Below are 19,913 nucleotides of genomic sequence, written 5' to 3'. Positions count from 1 at the left end.
TTTTCTAGAATTTTCTAGAATTTTCTAGAATTTTTACAAATTTTTAGGATTTTTCTGAGATTTATTTGAAGAGGAAATGTATTTATTTCAAGGAAAAAAGTATATTTATAATAGAAAAAGAAGTATTTTTATTATTTTCGAACTCTCAAGGGCCTTTCTGCAAACTTTCATTACAAAAAGACCCTGAAAACAGCTCTCGGTCGCCACTGCAGGCGTAAAGATCCAATTTAAAATTTTACAGTGTTTTATTGCAATTTTTAATATATATTTTTAATGTTTTTAGGAGAAATCGGAGGAGAGAGAGTGCGCCAGGGGCATATACGCAATTACTTTTGGGCGGCGTCCAAAAGCAATTCCAGGCTTTTTAACGAATTTTCTGCGAAAAGGAGGATTCAAAATGCGCCAGCCAATGACAGAGCGACACGTTATTGCGTGTTTAAAAACAAAACTATTAAATAAATCAATTTTAAATCCAATGGATTAAATTAGTTTAAATTGATTTATTAATAACTTTTGATCCTGAAGTCCGATTGAGATGATTTTTTTATGGATTTGTTCGTCTTGATCCCCTCTTTCTATCTGTATGGTTGGATCATTCAGATCCAGCCTACATTGATAGATAAATATTAAGTACTAAACGGGGGTAAAATGGTAGTTTGTACCATATAACCTAAGTATAAAAGCTAAATTTCGAAAGGGGGAGCTCATTCTTGATGGTTCTCTATCACAACTGCAAGACAGAGAGGATTCCCACCCTAGATCAAGTTATCTCGTACTTTTTCCTTGATTGTATTTGGATTTGTGCACTTTGAATGAGATTAGTTCAATTTCTTGTTTCTTCTTCTTGGTTTTGATATAAAATTCTAAATCGCTTGGCTTGAGCGGCATGTACAAGCCCTGATTAGGATTGAGAGGAGAATTTGAGGGATTCAACTAAGCCTTCAACTGCATTCCAAAGAAAAACTCTAAAAAAAAATTAGTTTCAATTCTTAGGAGATTAAATTACCCCCATTTCAGTTCTGAATTATCAAAGTTGCAAAAACAAACCAAACTCAAATTAAACATTCCCTTTTAACCTCTCTAATTGACCTCTTGGATCCTTTTATTAGGATCAAAGAAGCCAATTTAGAGCTCCATATTTCTTCTATTCATCTCAACTCTTCTACCCCCCTTTCTAAATTCTCATCTAATTAGGGTGACTTGATCCTCATTGAAGATCAAATTCAGTTTAATCAGAGTGAAACGACCAATACAATCACCAAATTGAATTCCTTACTAGCTTCCCTTGGACGACACTCGTACTTATCACTATACGTCTTAAGTGGAGTTCTTATAAATTTTATTGCATAAGCCAAAATCCACAACGACAAGGGCTAAAAATTGTATAGTTTTTACCCCTATTTTTGGCTTATCAACGACCTATGTGTCGCCTACGCCGAGGCCCGGCTTGGAGGACAAGCGAAGATCTTTTGGAAGAACGAGAAGGAGGGTGCCCGACGGAGAGGAGACCCTCCCTTCACTTGGGACGAGATGTCACGTAAGCTTAAGGATAAGTATATCCCTAAGCTTTACATGACACGTCTCATGCTAAAGTGGATGGATCTCAAGCAGGGGAAGCGCAAGGTATCGGATTACATCGAAGAGTTCGAAGAGTTCCACATGCGATGTAAATTTGTGGATAGCCCACAAATTCAGATCGTGTTCTTTGTACACGGGCTTCGTCCAGACTTGGGGGCTCGTGTACTAGAGCAGAACCCTTCAACAGTTGACCTTGTTTATAGCCTCGTTGAGAGCAACGAGTTTAGTCACGATGATATAGTGACTAACACTTCCTCGGCCCCTCGGCCCCTCGTCCCACTCCGTCATCAGCCACATCCGCTACGCCACGCCGCGACCCACGGTCGCACCTCATACCCCAGCGACATCGACACTGGCCACGACGCCGACGCCCACTACCTCTTCGGCGATATCCACTGCCAGGGCCCCGAACGCCCCTCGCGAACCCATACAGTGCTTTAAGTGTAAGGGGTTCGGACACCGAGGGACCGATTGCCCATCACTCATGGTCATGGACATTCATGGGCAGTCGGTAGAGGAGCAGCCTGAAGAAGACCTCGAGGTGGACGAGTATCCCGGCGAATGCCCGGACAGTGACGATGTGGATGACCCACTTGGGTACATCCAGATCACGCCGATTTCCCCGCCCGCGACATACCCCGTCGCGACCATGGATACCCCCGGGGTTAGGAGCCCCAATGATGATACCCAGGCGAATCCCGCGCCACATAGTACCGCCCTAGCTACTCGACCAGTCGACGTCGCGCAACGCATGTCGATCTTCTACACGTACGTCAAAATTGGTGGACGTACCTACAAGCTCATGGTCGACAGTGGGAGCTGCATAAATGGAATATCCGAAGACACAGCTACCCGCCTTGGTCTCACCTTGATTCCTCATCCTACTCCATACAATGTGTCATGGATAGATGCATCGACCATACCGGTGAAGATGCAGTGCTACGTGCCTTTGAAGATGAGCACGTATGATGAGAAGGTCCTATGCGACGTTCTACCAATGAAAATTGGTAGCATTATCCTAGGACGACCTTGGTTGTACGACCACGACGTACAATTATCCAAACGAGCAAATACTTGCTCCTTTGTCTACGGAGGGCGTAGACTCATATGGTATCCCTCAGTTCGGATACCCTCGCTACCTGCCCAATCGGCGACGGCACCCCCTGCACCGCACCTACCGCCATTATCACTAATGGCTGTATTTTTTGGTGCGAGCTAGAGCTCGATCAGGACGCGACGCCTATCTGCTATGCCATCACTCTCTCGGATGGAGTCGTCGAGTCGGAGCACGAGCCTCCTTCTCCGGAGATCACCCAGCTCCTCGAGGAGTATGGAGATGTGTTTCCGGCCGAGCTACCAAGTGAACTCCCTCCTATGCGACATATCCAACACGCCATCGACTTGGTCCCGGGAGCGACTCTCCCTAACCTTCCTCATTACCGGATGGACCCGGTAAAATACGAAGAGCTATACTCCCAGGTTAAGGAGCTCCTAGCTAAATGCTTGATTAGGGAAAGCCTTAGCCCGTGTGCTGTCCCCGCCTTGCTCGCCCCGAAAAAGGATGGCACTTGGAGAATGTGTTGCGATTCGCGAGCCATCAACAAAATCACGGTGAAGTACCATTTTCCCATCCCTCGTGTCCAAGACTTGTTCGATGAGATGGTAGTCACGTCTATCTTCTCCAAGATAGACTTACGGAGCGGCTACCATCAGGTCAGGATAAGGCCTGGAGACGAGTGGAAAACGGCCTTTAAAATTAAGGATGGCCTTTTTGAATGGAATGTAATGCCTTTCGGATTGTCGAACGCCCCTAGTACTTTCCAGCGATTGATGAATGAAGTACTTAGGCCCTACATCGGCAGATTTGTCGTCGTATACTTCGACGACATCCTAGTTTATAGTAAAACTAGGGATGAGCACGCACAACATCTACGCCGAGTCTGCGCATCACTCCGACAGGAAAAACTATACGCACATCCGAAGAAGTGCACCTTCTTCACCGCCGAGGTCTCCTTCCTCAGATTTATATCATCAGCTAGAGGAGTGGCCGTCGATCCGGCCAAGGTCGAGGCCATTGTCTCCTGGCCAAAGCTAAATAGTATACACGATGTCCGCAGTTTCATCGGCTTGGCGACCTTCTATTGAAGGTTTATCCCCGGGTTTAGCGGCATTACCGCCCCCATCACGGAAATCCTCAAGTGGGAAAAATTCGAGTGAACACCCTCCACCGACCAGGCATTCGAGCTTCATAAGAAGCTCATGACCGAGGCACCCGTCCTCAAACTACCGGATTTCAACGACGTATTCGAGGTCGCCTACGACGCATCCGGAGTTGGGATTGGCGGAGTACTGAGCCAAAGAGGGCATCCCATCGAGTACTTCAGCGAAAAACTGAATGATACTCGAAAGCGGTACGACAACTATGACCGAGAGTTCTACACTCTCGTCCAGCCCCTCCGTCATTCGCGCCATTACCTACTCCCTAAGGAGTTTGTACTCTTCTCAGATCACGGAGCTCTACGACACTTGCACGACCAAAAGAAGGTCAGCGATCGCCTCACTAGATGGATCGCTTACCTTTAAGATTTTACCTTTCTTATCCGCCACAAGAAGGGTAAGGATAATGTCGTCGCCGATGCGTTAAGTCAACGCCCCACGGTACTCAGCATCATGACGACTCAGATCCTCGGGCTTGATAGAATCAAAGCCGACTACACGGAGTGCCCCGACTTCTCGACGATCTATTCGTCCCTTACGAGCACTCGCACTACTAGGTCGAAAGACTATTATCTTGACGATGACTATCTCTTCTACGGCCGAAGACTTTGCATCCCGCGCACATCGATTCAGGACTTCCTCAGCTACGAAACCCATGCTGGCGGGTTAAGTGGTCATTTCGGGATTAACAAGACTATCCTCGCCCTCGAGGATAAATTCTTCTGGCCTTCACTGAAGAGAGACGTAGGGAAATTTATTTCCCGATGCCTCACATGCTCCCGAGCGAAACTCACAAAACAGAATACGAGATTGTACACCCCCCTCCCGATCCCCGAAAGACCTTGGGAGGATGTTAGTCTTGATTTCATTTTGGGGCTACCTAGGACTGGGCGTCGCCACGACTCGATTATGGTCATGGTGGACCGATTTTCAAAGATGGCGCATTTCATACCGTGCTCCAAGACATTCGATGCCTCACGGATCGCGCGCCTCTTCTTCGATCACGTCGTCAAGCTGCACGGATTGCCCAAGACTATCGTCTCGGATCGAGACGTAAAATTTACAAGCTACTTCTGGAAGACGTTGTGGGTCCTCATGGGCACACAACTTAAATTCTCGTCGGCCTACCATCCGCAGACGGATGGCCAAACCGAGGTTGTTAACCAGAGCCTCGGTAATCTTCTGAGATCTATAGTCGGCGACAACGTAGCCGCATGGGATCAAATCCTACCCCGGGCGGAGTTTGCCTTCAACTACTCGGTCAATCGCACTACGGGCAAATCATCGTTTGAGATAGTCTATGGTCAACTACCACGTCGATCCATTGACCTCATGCCATTACATGACAAACATAGAATCTCAGATAACGCATTAGAATTTGCATAACATATTAGAAACATGCATCATGACATACATTCACGCATTGCATCCATGAATGAGCAGTATAAGGCGTCCGCCGATAAGGGTCGTCGGTCCATGTCGTTCTCTGAGGGAGAACTGTTCCTGGTCAGATTGAGGCCCGAGAGGTTCTCTCCGGGGGTCGCTATGAAGCTCCATGCTCGTAGCGCCGGGCCTTTCCCGATAGCCCAAAAGATCAACGACAACGCCTATGTCGTGAGCATCCCACCAACTTGGGGGATTAGTTCGACATTCAACATCAGTGACTTATCCCGATACCAGCCCGTACCACCGATCATCAAGCCTCACAGCCATTTGAGCCTGAGTAGTAATGAAAGTGAGAGCACACCACTTCCATCTCCGTTTCCCCTCCTTGTACGGCAAGACGCGATAGAAACAATACTGTAGGAGGTAATTCACGCTGAGGGGGAGCGAGTTGGTCATTCTTTTCTAGTCCATTGGCAGGGGCGGCCTTCATCCGACGACACATGGATCTCCGAAGACGATCTTTGCCGTCTCCGACCGGACTTGCTTCCACCACTTGAGGACGTCGCGGAGCTTTGCTCGCCGGAGTCGAGCTCCTCCCACCCCAGGAGGATGATGGAGGACCATCTTGAAGACGGCACGCCGGGACGACGTCAGCCACGACGAGCTGCACGCGTTGACACTCGCCACCCGGGGTTCAAATACCCCACGTAAGTACCTTTATTTTACTTGCGTTTATTTTCTGTTTGTTTGTATTTCTGGACTTTATGGATTGGGCCGATGTTGGGCCTCGTCCTCCTCTTTCTCTTTTATTTTCCTTTGGTATTTTCAAATTGTAAGGAGAGGCCGAACCCCGTCTGGCGATGGTTCGTCCTCCCCCCACGTTCACTTGGCACCTATCCTCCCAATATAAGGGGATGGCATGCCCAAGGAACACTTTGGAGTCATTTGTTGAAAGTTATCAATCTTGTGTATCCCCTACCTTAGGAATTAGCGTAGGAGGCCTGGCTAACCTCACCCACGTTGAGATCACTCCGTGGTGTAGAGCCCACGTTATTTCGTCGAGACTACTCCGAGGGAACGTGTCTAAGCGCGCCGTCGAGACCACTCCGATGCGAGGAAAGATTTTCAAGAAGTCGCTGCTGTCTGGAGCTGAAACGTCCCTACGTTGAGATCACTCCGAAGGTGCCTGGAGGTTCAAGACATCGCCAACACGCCGACGCCCTAGGATTCCCACTCCACCAAGGGAGCTTGCCCAGATCCATCAAAAACTCCTCCATCTTGGAAGGTTCTTGGTGATTTCATAGCCAAGAAACCCCTTCTTGGCCAAGATTTCCCTGTCATGAACCTCAGCACCCTATCGCCCATCCCTTCCCCTTCTTCCTACCCGCCTATCTTCTCTTGTGTCACCTTCCTTCCGCCCACATTTCCATCATCCTTGCCACCATTGCCCAGCCAATCCTCGCCACCCACCCTCTTCTTGACTCCACCCTGCCGCCCACATCCCTTCTTCCTCGTCCTCTCCACCTAAAGAACCCACCTCGGATTCAAGAACCACCCCTGCCACCAAGAATTCCCGCCTCCATAGCCCCGACCTTCGTCTCCTCCACGACAGTTCCTCGCGCCCGTGGGGGCGTTGCTCGTCGCCACCTCCACCCTTGAATCTCCATCCCGCCGTGACGTCCAGCCCTATGGATTTCCGCGAGGGAACCCGCCGTTTGCAACCCTCCTCGCTCGCCCCCGCGTGAACCCCGATCGCCCGCGCTTTCCCTGACACCGCAAGCGCCGGCGTTGTCAGCCGCGAGCCCTACTCGTCCCGCGCCCCACTGCCTGCATCTTGGCCGCCCCTTCCCCTGTGGGCTCGTCTCGCGTGCCCCACTGCCAGGCGTCTGCTCGCTCCCCTGCCCGCGGGAGCCGCACTGCAGCCGGCCGCGCGCGCGCGCGCGCGGTGTCTGCTCGCCTGAGGGCGCCGTCCGCTCAAGGAGTCCTTGTGCGCCGCACATTGGAGACTTCCCCTCAGCCAGTCACGCACCGTACGCCGGATTATTGTGAGTATGGCGTGCTCATCTGCCTGTGATGCTGCTTGTTCCTCCCTGCCTGCGAGTGCCTCCTACGTGTGGAAGATCTGCCCGGTGCTCGCCTCCATCCACATCAGTAGCTCACAACAGGATTGCTATCACTCCAACTCAACCGGTTCCGTCGCCAACTCCGAAGGCCTCACTGCATCGTGGACTAGCGCTACTCAGGTACCACTCGTCTCCTCTCCATCCTTACCAGTATTATTACTACTTGCAGTCCCATCTTCCGCTATCGCGTCCTCTGCCTACTCTTCACTACGAATCTTGGATAGGATAGCCATCTTCGTTGAGCGTAGGATTTTCTTGTGGTTGAAGGGCTAACCACTGTCTTAGACGCCGGACACTCCAAGGTCGTCCCCGACCCCTCTCGTCGTAGTCATCTAGTAGTTCTTGCGGGTCATTGGGAGTTTGATCCTAGGATCACCCTCCCTCACCGATCGGCGTGGCTCACACCCCTTCCGTTGATCCTTTCGACTGCTCATTGGTTATTTCTTTTCATCGGTTTGCATTTCACGCATCCATTCATTCCTTGTGACGTAATACGAGCTGACCGATCCCAGCAGGTCGTATTACATCAAGCTTATTCCTGAAAATCTAGATAGATGGGTACTGTCACATTTTAAATATGCCAAAACAAACAACATGGGACACAAAATATGTCAAGTCATGGATTGTATCAGAATTCAAGATGATCAAAAAAAAAAGATGATACAAACCATAAAGGAATAAGCCCACGCAGAAGTTTGAAAAGTATTTCAACCTAGACGGATCAAGAGGGCATTAGAGAACACATCAATAGCTCTTGATTCAATGAATTTATTGGTTATATATGTTATGATACATAAGGATTTTATAGTTAAAATTTATGATTGTGGTTCATACCTCTCTCTAACCAACAGAAGGTTTCAATTTGTAAATTTATTCTTGCAGTCTGCAAATTTTCCCTTGATTGACAATAACGCTTTAGTCTAATTAAGGTATACAATTTGTTGACCCGTCAAATTGTCTTGTGACATCAGGTGAAGGTTCTAGTTGATTAAGAAGCACGGGAGATCAACTCAAGGGACAAAAGTGCATGATTGCAGAAGTAGATAAGGATCAAGTTAATTTCATTGAGCCAGGATTTTTGTCCCCCCTTCATTAACCTTTATTTAAGAATACTACATAACTGATTATATATCCAAACGTTTCCTTAAATGCATTCCATTCACATCAGGATAACGAGAATGCATCCATTCTACCATTACTGATACATCTTTCTTCCCATTCATGCACACCCTCATTTCTCCATTCCACATCATGTACAATTTCCTTGTCATATATTTGATATTTATATCATTCCTCATGAATATGCTCTATCTTTGTATCTTTCATACTTCTACCGATAGACATATCCTTTATATACATCCATTAATATTTTCTCATGCTAAAATCCTAACAATATTTCTATCCATTATATCGCAAAATAAACAACCCACCTTCACCATTTGTCAATATTAAGTACATAGTATTTCCTGACCCCCAACTAACACCACTAATGAATTATTACAATTATTTAATTAAGCCTTTACAACCAATTTCAAAGGAACTTATGTCCCATGTCTGTGTGTGAGGACTACAAATCCTGAGACCCATGTATGCAACCACACTAATAAAGTAGCTATCTGATTCTGTGGACTTGAATATCAATCTGCAACAACTTTGGCTGTAGACAATTGAATTCTAATGAAACTATAATATCATGAAGGTAATCACTTTACCTTGTGTGGAACACATTTCACTGAAACATGATACCTCAAAAGAGTTTCTTCAAACTATTTACATGTCTGGTCTTTATATGTATCTGCACAATCTCCAGAACATTGGATCTCATCATGATTCTTGTGAATACCTCTTAAAAATGTAGCCTAACTTCTCACTATCCAGCCAAACGTTTTGAAGGGAGAGGTAAGCCAAAGGGAATATACTCATCATGTGCCCAACTGTCTGATGATGACTTTTTCCTCCCCGTTCTTGATTACATTTCTGCTTTTTGAATCATTTGTTCTTCAAGTTCATGATTTTGATTGAGAAAGTGGACACAAAAGAGATATTGATTTATCAAATCTCTCACAAAAAATTTGCACATATGTTGGGTCTATATATAGACCCAATATCATAGTTTCATACTGCACGCACATCAGCTTTTGCATCAAGCTCATGAGGACACACCTATGATTGTACCTACAAATGGCATGTAATCATTATGTGCATGCACTGTTTACTGTGTAAGGTGCCAGCCCACTTCAAGCTTATTTTGGGTGTGAGTCGATTCCCCATTGATATAAAAATTATTATTCTAATGAACATCATTCAGCCATGTCATATTAATGTTTGAATCTTTCATAATTGCAACAATAAAATAACATTGAAGTAATAAATAATTTTATGAAACTAGTTGATTCATATTTTAATGTTTTATCATGATCAGAAGTCACCTAGCCATTGATAACATGCAAATTAATATACTTAATTACTGAATTATACATTCTATTTATGTGTTTTAATTGTCATATTTGCATGTTATCATGATAAAATACATTGGAATCAGTTAACATGTCGTTTTTCTATTATTTCATATTTTTTATCATTTTTTACATGGAATTTGACATTGTTTCAGTGAAGAAATATTTTTACATGATTTTATTTGCTTGGTTTAAGGTCAGTAAATCATCTCCTGATTTTTCTGAATTTTTCCCATATTTTTATGATTTTTTCTGAATTTTTCTGACCATTATTTAGGCAAGAAATGATTTTTATTTAATTAAATAATATATTGATTATTTATTTTGCATTTTAAATGCATTTAAAATGAATATCCACGTCATTCGCCCGAAATTCGGGCGAATGAAGGGATATATTAATTAAATAAGAAAGGAGAGAAGAGAGGAGAGAGATAGGAAAAGTCAAATAGAGTGATTAAAAGAGAGAGAGAGAAAAGCGGAAGAGAGAGGAGAGAGAGTAGAGCGGCTAGAGAGGAGAGAGAAGAAAAGATATTTAATATGAGGAGAGAGATTTGAAAAGTCAGAAAGTGCGGCCGACGCGGACAACGAGGGTGCACGTGTCCCGAAACACGGAAAGCGAGAAAATCAAGCCCAGCCAATAGGAAATTCCGATTTTTTAGAGAAAATAAAAGAGATCCAACGGCCCACATTTGATCTCACTAAAACTGCGATATCTTGAGATCTACAACTCCGATTGGGCTGAAATTTTGAGGGCAGGTTCGTCTTTTCCTCCTCTACAATCTGGACGGTTGGATCTTTAAATAGAGGTCAGAAAAAAAGGCGAAATTCACTTTTGGAGGCTCTCCCCAAGCAATTGGCCAGGAAGGACACAGGAGGCATTCTGGAAGTCGTCAGATCTGGATCTCTTTATCGAATTTGTAAGTTTCTGAATTGCATTTGATCATCTTCTAGAACGATTCGAAAACGCCTTGGCATGGGCGAAATGTACATGCCCTAGATTCATGTTTTGAATGCATCAGCACTTCTTTTTGATTTGGATTCAAGATCTGACTTTTGATAATTAATTCTTAATCATTTTAGGACATTTCTGCTTCATTACATTTTTAATTTAGGGTCGAAATTGGGGCTTTTCCCAATTTCTTCACTTTCTCTCTCTAGGTTAATTTGATTTGTTTCTCTCTCTAGATTTCGGTTTTTATTGTTTAGGAATTTAATTTAATATATAAAAAACCCAAAAATAAAATTTGAACCAAAAATTCATCCATTTTGAACTCCAATTCAAAAATCACTTTCTTGATTATTAATTTCCCAATTTTAATTCTGAAAATTATTATTAATTTTATTAAATTGGGAAATTAATAATTTATATTTTTATGAGCTTAAAATAATAATAATATTCTTATCTGGAATTATCTGACCGAAATCAAAATTAAGTTTTACTTAATTTTGATTATTTTAAGAATATTATTTAATATTAATTGAATTAAATATTGCAAAATTCAAAATTACTTGACTTGATTCATAAACATTGTTTGAAAATTCTGAATTGTTGCCTCCTTGCGGATCGACCCCTTGCTTGCTCTATATTCTTATTTAGTAAATAAGGGAATTATAAATTTATTGCATAAGTCTAAAAAGCGCAACGACCACGTAATTTTACGTGATTTTTTGGCTTATCAATTGGCGCCGTTGCCGGGGACGCACGGTTTGAATTTTCAAATTATTCTGTGTGGATTCATTACTCTTTATTTTTTATATTAAGTCTTGGATTGAGCTAAATTTTGCAATTATTTTGTGAATTTTGATGAAATAGTGAAATTGAAAAAAAAAAAAATTCATCATTGCATAATTAATTTTTCTTGTTCATCAAAACTGATTATTTTTTATATTGATGTGTTTAACATTGCATGTTCGGTAGGAGATCTTTAAAACCTCATCTCGTGAATCTTGAAACAGTTAGTAGAACTCCTAGTTTTGATTGTATTTTTGAAAGCTCCGAAGGTGAAAATCAGCATTTTTGTGACTTAATGGAGAATAATCAAAATTTTGGGGTTCAACAGGGTGTTAGAAGAATGAGGTTGAGAGAATTTTCTGACCCTATAGAGAGTGAAACCTACACTAAAATATCTGCTCCTTTACCAGAAAATGTTAATTTTAGAATTGACCGAATATGATTAATCAATTGCCTACATTTTATGGAAGATTTAATGAGGAGCCTTATGAGTTTTGGAAGAGTATAACCAGATTTGTTCTGATTATAGTTATGCAGGTGTTCCTCAGGAAATTCTCAAACTAAGGTTATTTCAGTTTGCTTTGAAAGATAGGGCAAAAGATTGGTTTAAAGGGGTAGGTCAAGAATTTCAATCTTGGAGTGAAATGCAAGCTTGCTTTTTAAAGAGATTCTTTTCTTATGGAAAGACATCTTCAATTAAGAAACATATAAGAGATTTTTGTCAAGGAATTGACACTCTAGGAGAAGCATGGGAGAGATTCATGTCACTCACTAGGAAGTGCCCACATCATGGCATACCATCTCATGAATTGGTTGAAATTTTTTATGGTGGATTGAATGATCAGGAAAGGCATCTAGTGGATATATCTAGTGGAGGAATGTTCCTTGATACCCATGCAGATGAATCCATGAAATTGATGGAAAAATTAGTAGAAGATTGGACATACCACAAAGTTTTTCGTACACTAACCGAAGTGCAGGTCCCAAGCGTGGAGGAATCATTGACGTCAAGGCAGTTGAACCGGAGATCAGGATTGATAAGCTAGAAAGAGAAATGAGCAATATTGGTAAAACAGTTAAAGATATGAGCAATGATATTAAATCTTTTTTGCAGGAGTCTAAAGGAAAGGTGAATGCAAACGAGGGCAACAATTCCACTAACAACCCTTGTTGTTTTTGTTCTAGTGAAGAACATTCTGATGAGGCTTGTCCTATGGTTGAACAGGTTAATGCATTTGGGAGACAAGATGCAGGTCAAAACCAATGGAATGCACGACCTAATCAAAATTGGAGCAAAGGAGGAAACAACAATTTCGCCTCAAAGCAATTAGCCCGCAACCATATCAGCAAAATTTTAAAATTTTTCTAAGCCCTTTTACTCTCGTCCTAACAACAATAATGACAACACTAACTCTACTTTAATGGATTTTATCAGGAAATGCAGGAAGAGAGAAAAAGCATGCATGAGGAAAGGAAGATGTTGATGCAAACTTTAGAAGAGCACAAGAAGGAGATTGAGATGCTCAAGCGAGGACAAGGGATTCAAGCACAACAACCTGCTCTCAGGATGAAAGATATGTGTACAGAACAATCTGGTTCTAAGTTGGGAGAAATCCCACTTTATGGTGGAGGAGGGAATTGTCCTAGGCCACCATATCAGCAAGGATGGGCTAAGGGTGGACAGGGCCAAAGTCGAGGTTATCAAGAACCTCCCCCTGCCCACAACCCTAAAGCAACTTAGGGGATTTCTAGGGCATGCTGGCTTCTACAGAAGATTTATAAAAGATTTTGCTAAAATTTCTAAACCCTTAACTAATTTACTTTCTAAAGATACACTATTTGTTTTTGATGAAAATGCTAAAGCATCCTTTTGCAGATTAAAGAAGCTCTAATTCAAGCACCTATTTTGCAAGCTCCAGATTGGGGTAAGCCTTTTGAAATTATGTGTGATGCTTCTGACAATGCAGTGGGAGCAATTTTAGGACAAAGAGTGGATAAGAAGCCAGTTCCCATCTACTATGCAAGCAAGACTCTAGGAGGAGCACAAGTAAATTACTCAACTACTGAAAAAGAATTGCTTGCTATTATTTTTGCCCTAGAAAATTTCGTTCTTATCTTTTAGGTAGTAAAATAATTGTGTTTTCAGATCATGCAGCTTTAAAGTTTTTACTGAATAAAAAAGAAACCAAACCTAGATTAATTCGGTGGATTTTACTTTTGCAAGAATTTGATTTGCAAATAAAAGATAAACGAGGGATAGATAATACTGTTGCAGATCATCTTTCTAGATTATCTACAGAATTATCTATTCCTATTCATGATGGTTTTCCCGACGAATATATTTTAAAAATTCAAAGTAAAAGGCTTCCATGGTACGCTCATATTGTGAATTTTCTTGTCACAGGATTAATACCTAATGATTGGGATATGAATGATAGAAAGAAATTTTATAAAGATATTAAGTACTATTATTATGATGAACCTGAGCTTTTAAATTAGATGTTGATCATGTGTTTAGAAGGTGTACGGAGGAAGAACAATGGAGCATTTTAGATGCTTGCCATTCTTCTTTATGTGCTGGACATTATGCTCCTAAATTGACTGCATTTAAAGTTTTAAACTGTGGATTTTTCTGGCCAACTCTATTTTCTGATGCTTTTAAGTTTTGCTCTAGTTGTTTAAAATGTCAAGCAGCGCTGAATATCAAAAAGAATGATAGAATGCCACTACAGCGGATCATGGAAGTAGAAATATTTGACGTATGGGGGATTGATTTTATGGGACCATTTCCTAATTCAGATGGGCATGAGTACATCTTAATGGGAGTGTATTATCTTTCCAGATGGGTTGAGGCAATCCCCACTAGGTCAAATGATCATAAAGTAGTGCTTAAATTCATTCAACAACATATATTTTGCAGGTTTGGTTGTCCTAGAGCAATCATAAGTGATGGAGGAAGCCATTTTAATAATTCTCAATTCAGGACCATCCTTAAAAAATATGGGGTTCAACATAGAATCACTACCCCATATCATCCACAAGCAAATGGTCAAATTGAGAATTCAAATAGGGAGATTAAAAAGATTATAAAGAAGATCATTAGGCCTGATGGAAAAGATTGGTCTAGCAGATTATATGATGCTCTATGGGCTTATAGAACTGCTTACAAAACACCTTTAGGGATGTCTCCTTACAAGGTTGTTTTTGGTAAAGCATGTCATCTTCCGGTTGAAATAGAACATAGAGCTTATTGGGCTATTAAGAAACTTAATCTCTCTTTAGATGCAGCGGGAAAACAGCGTTTATTGCAGATGCATGAACTCCACGAGCTAAGGAAGCTTACAAAAATTCAAGAATCTATAAAGCCAGGATGAAGCACTTCCACGACAAGAATATTAACCGTAAGCATTTTCAGAAACAACAAAAGGTTTGGCTTTATAATTCAAGGTTGAAATTTTTTCCAGGAAAATTAAAATCAAGATGGGATGGGCCATTTACAATTTCTGACATATATGATAATGGAGCTGTTTTGATTTTTGATCCTAAGAAAGGGAAGGAGTTCATAGTTAATGGTATGCGACTTAAGCCATATGTGGAAGCAGAAGATATATCGCAACCTACGGCAACAATAACGCTAAATCCGATCGAAACCACCATACAGGAAGCATAAATCTAGGATTTTGATTTCACTAATTTTCTTTTTATTATTGAATTTTGATTTTGCAAATAAAGGGAATTAACCTAATTCCTAGCTCGTAATTTTTCTTTGATTTTGTTTTCAGTTTATAGCTTTTCCAGAATAAAGAAGATGATCAAGTACAATTCAGAAACAACACGAGATGTCGACTCATCATTAGTAAGTCCTTCAAAGATCACGCCAAGCAGGTTTGCAATTCTGAACTTCTGAATTTCAATTTTGATCTTTTTCCCATGCGTTGAGGACATTGCATAATTTAGTGGGGGGGAGAGAACATTTCATGTGTTTACATTGCATAATGCAAACCTTTACTTTTCTTTATGTCATATAAATTCCATGTATAAATGAAACCCACCTTTAGGAGACATTCTTCATCCATGAATTCAAATTACATGTGTAGGGAAGTTTGGCTTTATATAGCGGATCATGATCATGCAAAGATGGGACAAACTTTGATTTTGGATGATATGAGAGTTGATTTCCAAATGGCTAGGTTATCTAGTGGGTGTGTAGGGGATAGGAAAATCAAAGGATTGAAGCACTATGGTTCAATATGCTAGAGAGTTGAGTGAATTGAGGACCCCCATCGCGCCACCAATAAATGAGCCGATCCTACTTGATTGTTTTCATTCTTCCATTGAGTCAATCTTACTCTAGGCTGGAAGATAGGCATTTCTCCAAGTCCTTAAGCACAGAACTCCCTTTTCTTGATCTACCTTATGCCATTTGCCATACCATTCTACTTATCATGCTATCCACATTATCATCTATTTATTCAACCATGAGCCAATTTTTCCTATCCACTTGTTGAATTTTTTTTTTCTAACCTAACAGCCTTTCAAGGATGGTAGCCATCTCCCAAGCCACTCTATCTCTCTTTCCATGGGATCACTTTTATCCCACCTCTATCTCCAATTCTGTCTAAATTTCACTCTTCATATTCTTATTAACTCTTCTTCTCTCAAATGATTTTTTCAAACAAAAAAAAATCATGCCCTTATTAGAGTCAATGATAAATATGTTTGTATTTGCTTCTTCAAAATATTTAGTAGTTTATTTTACCCCTTTCAAAAAAAAAAAAAAAAAAAGCGGAAAGCCTCAAGCTCAAGAAAAAATATGAGGAAAATTAAAAAAAAAAATCATTCAAAGAAAACAAATGGGGTTTTTTGTGATAGGGATTATTGGTAGATTGATTTTTGCTTTGAATTATTGATTCTAGTAAGGGCATTTTTCACTATATCTTCTTTCTATTTCTTTCTCACTTCGTCTAAGTCTTTGGAGAAGGCAACTTGAAATGAGACATCTTTGATATACCCTCCATTCGCGACCCATCTCTTCACCTTTGAGCCTACGTTTTTCATTCATTCTTATGCTCTTACCCATGCCATCACACCACTTGATATTCTGTGCTAACTGGGAGGCGGAGAATGTTTAAATTTCATCTTATAGTGGGAGGAAACTCAGTGGAGAATTTGAACACAAGTAGCCGCTACTCGTGAGAGAGTGATCTTGTTATGAGAGGGAAAGGCCCACCACTTGATGAGTGCAGTGAGGAGCATTATGGATCATAGTGTAATATCTAGAGAGAAGTACATCTTTCTACTCATTTCATTAGCTCTATCCAAACCATGAGGACGGCACTCATATTCCTCGCAAGGTGGAATCCGAATTGTCGAAGAGAGTTTCGTTTAAGCATGTTACTGATAATTCTAACACTTCATGCAGATGAATAAGGATGAATGGATGAAGAAATCATCTAAAGAATTCATGATACATTGCTAAGGGACTAGCAATGATTTAAGTGGGGGGGTATGATAACAAGAAAATTAATATACTTAATTACTGAATTATACATTCTATTTATGTGTTTTAATTGTCATATTTGCATGTTATCATGATAAAATACATTGGAATCAGTTAACATGTCGTTTTTCTATTATTTCATATTTTTTATCATTTTTTACATGGAATTTGACATTGTTTCAGTGAAGAAATATTTTTACATGATTTTATTTGCTTGGTTTAAGGTCAGTAAATCATCTCCTGATTTTTCTGAATTTTTCCCATATTTTTATGATTTTTTCTGAATTTTTCTGACCATTATTTAGGCCAGAAATGATTTTTATTTAATTAAATAATATATTGATTATTTATTTTGCATTTTAAATGCATTTAAAATGAATATCCACGTCATTCGCCCGAAATTCGGGCGAATGAAGGGATATATTAATTAAATAAGAAAGGAGAGAAGAGAGGAGAGAGATAGGAAAAGTCAAATAGAGTGATTAAAAGAGAGAGAGAGAAAAGCGGAAGAGAGAGGAGAGAGAGTAGAGCGGCTAGAGAGGAGAGAGAAGAAAAGATATTTAATAGGAGGAGAGAGATTTGAAAAGTCAGAAAGTGCGGCCGACGCGGACAACGAGGGTGCACGTGTCCCGAAACACGGAAAGCGAGAAAATCAAGCCCAGCCAATAGGAAATTCCGATTTTTTTAGAGAAAATAAAAGAGATCCAACGGCCCACATTTGATCTCACTAAAACTGCGATATCTTGAGATCTACAACTCCGATTGGGCTGAAATTTTGAGGGCAGGTTCGTCTTTTCCTCCTCTACAATCTGGACGGTTGGATCTTTAAATAGAGGTCAGAAAAAAAGGCGAAATTCACTTTTGGAGGCTCTCCCCAAGCAATTGGCCAGGAAGGACACAGGAGGCATTCTGGAAGTCGTCAGATCTGGATCTCTTTATCAAATTTGTAAGTTTCTGAATTGCATTTGATCATCTTCTAGAACGATTCGAAAACGCCTTGGCATGGGCGAAATGTACATGCCCTAGATTCATGTTTTGAATGCATCAGCACTTCTTTTGATTTGGATTCAAGATCTGACTTTTGATAATTAATTCTTAATCATTTTAGGACATTTCTGCTTCATTACATTTTTAATTTAGGGTAAATTGGGGCTTTTCCCAATTTCTTCACTTTCTCTCTAGGTTAATTTGATTTGTTTCTCTCTAGATTTCGGTTTTTATTGTTTAGGAATTTAATTTAATATATAAAAACCCAAAAATAAAATTTGAACCAAAAATTCATCCATTTTGAACTCAAATTCAAAAATCACTTTCTTGATTATTAATTTCCCAATTTTAATTCTGAAAATTATTATTAATTTTATTAAATTGGGAAATTAATAATTTATATTTTTATGAGCTTAAAATAATAATAATATTCTTATCTGGAATTATCTGACCGAAATCAAAATTAAGTTTTACTTAATTTTGATTATTTTAAGAATATTATTTAATATTAATTGAATTAAATATTGCAAAATTCAAAATTACTTGACTTGATTCATAAACATTGTTTGAAAATTCTGAATTGTTGCCTCCTTGCGGATCGACCCCTTGCTTGCTCTATATTCTTATTTAGTAAATAAGGGAATTATAAATTTATTGCATAAGTCTAAAAAGCGCAACGACCACGTAATTTTACGTGATTTTTTGGCTTATCAATTGGCGCCGTTGCCGGGGACGCACGGTTTGAATTTTCAAATTATTCTGTGTGGATTCATTACTCTTTATTTTTTATATTAAGTCTTGGATTGAGCTAAATTTTGCAATTATTTTGTGAATTTTGATGAAATAGTGAAATTGAAAAAAAAAAAAATTCATCATTGCATAATTAATTTTTCTTGTTCATCAAAACTGATTATTTTTTATATTGATGTGTTTAACATTGCATGTTCGGTAGGAGATCTTTAAAACCTCATCTCGTGAATCTTGAAACAGTTAGTAGAACTCCTAGTTTTGATTGTATTTTTGAAAGCTCCGAAGGTGAAAATCAGCATTTTTGTGACTTAATGGAGAATAATCAAAATTTTGGGGTTCAACAGGGTGTTAGAAGAATGAGGTTGAGAGAATTTTCTGACCCTATAGAGAGTGAAACCTACACTAAAATATCTGCTCCTTTACCAGAAAATGTTAATTTTAGAATTGACCCGAATATGATTAATCAATTGCCTACATTTTATGGAAGATTTAATGAGGAGCCTTATGAGTTTTTGGAAGAGTATAACCAGATTTGTTCTGATTATAGTTATGCAGGTGTTCCTCAGGAAATTCTCAAACTAAGGTTATTTCAGTTTGCTTTGAAAGATAGGGCAAAAGATTGGTTTAAAGGGGTAGGTCAAGAATTTCAATCTTGGAGTGAAATGCAAGCTTGCTTTTTAAAGAGATTCTTTTCTTATGGAAAGACATCTTCAATTAAGAAACATATAAGAGATTTTTGTCAAGGAATTGACACTCTAGGAGAAGCATGGGAGAGATTCATGTCACTCACTAGGAAGTGCCCACATCATGGCATACCATCTCATGAATTGGTTGAAATTTTTTATGGTGGATTGAATGATCAGGAAAGGCATCTAGTGGATATATCTAGTGGAGGAATGTTCCTTGATACCCATGCAGATGAATCCATGAAATTGATGGAAAAATTAGTAGAAGATTGGACATACCGTCAAAGTTTTTCGTACACTAACCGAAGTGCAGGTCCCAAGCGTGGAGGAATCATTGACGTCAAGGCAGTTGAACCGGAGATCAGGATTGATAAGCTAGAAAGAGAAATGAGCAATATTGGTAAAACAGTTAAAGATATGAGCAATGATATTAAATCTTTTTTGCAGGAGTCTAAAGGAAAGGTGAATGCAAACGAGGGCAACAATTCCACTAACAAC

At 40.3% G+C, this 19,913-nt stretch overlaps 2 pseudogenes; both read right to left on the bottom strand.

Annotated features, from left to right (window-relative positions):
- Positions 1-12,191: 12,191 nt before the first annotated feature.
- Positions 12,192-12,288, bottom strand: LOC144708125 (small nucleolar RNA R71; annotated as a pseudogene).
- A 7,158-nt stretch (positions 12,289-19,446) lies between these two features.
- On the bottom strand, positions 19,447-19,543 carry LOC144708124 (small nucleolar RNA R71; annotated as a pseudogene).
- Between the last annotated feature and the right edge of the window lie 370 nt (positions 19,544-19,913).

Source organism: Wolffia australiana, chromosome 9 (genome assembly GCF_029677425.1).
Source record: "Wolffia australiana isolate 7733 chromosome 9, ASM2967742v1".
NCBI classification, from domain to species: Eukaryota; Viridiplantae; Streptophyta; class Magnoliopsida; order Alismatales; family Araceae; genus Wolffia; species Wolffia australiana.
Note: the sequence above shows the minus strand (reverse complement) of the source record. Positions and strands in the feature narration are given on the sequence as shown.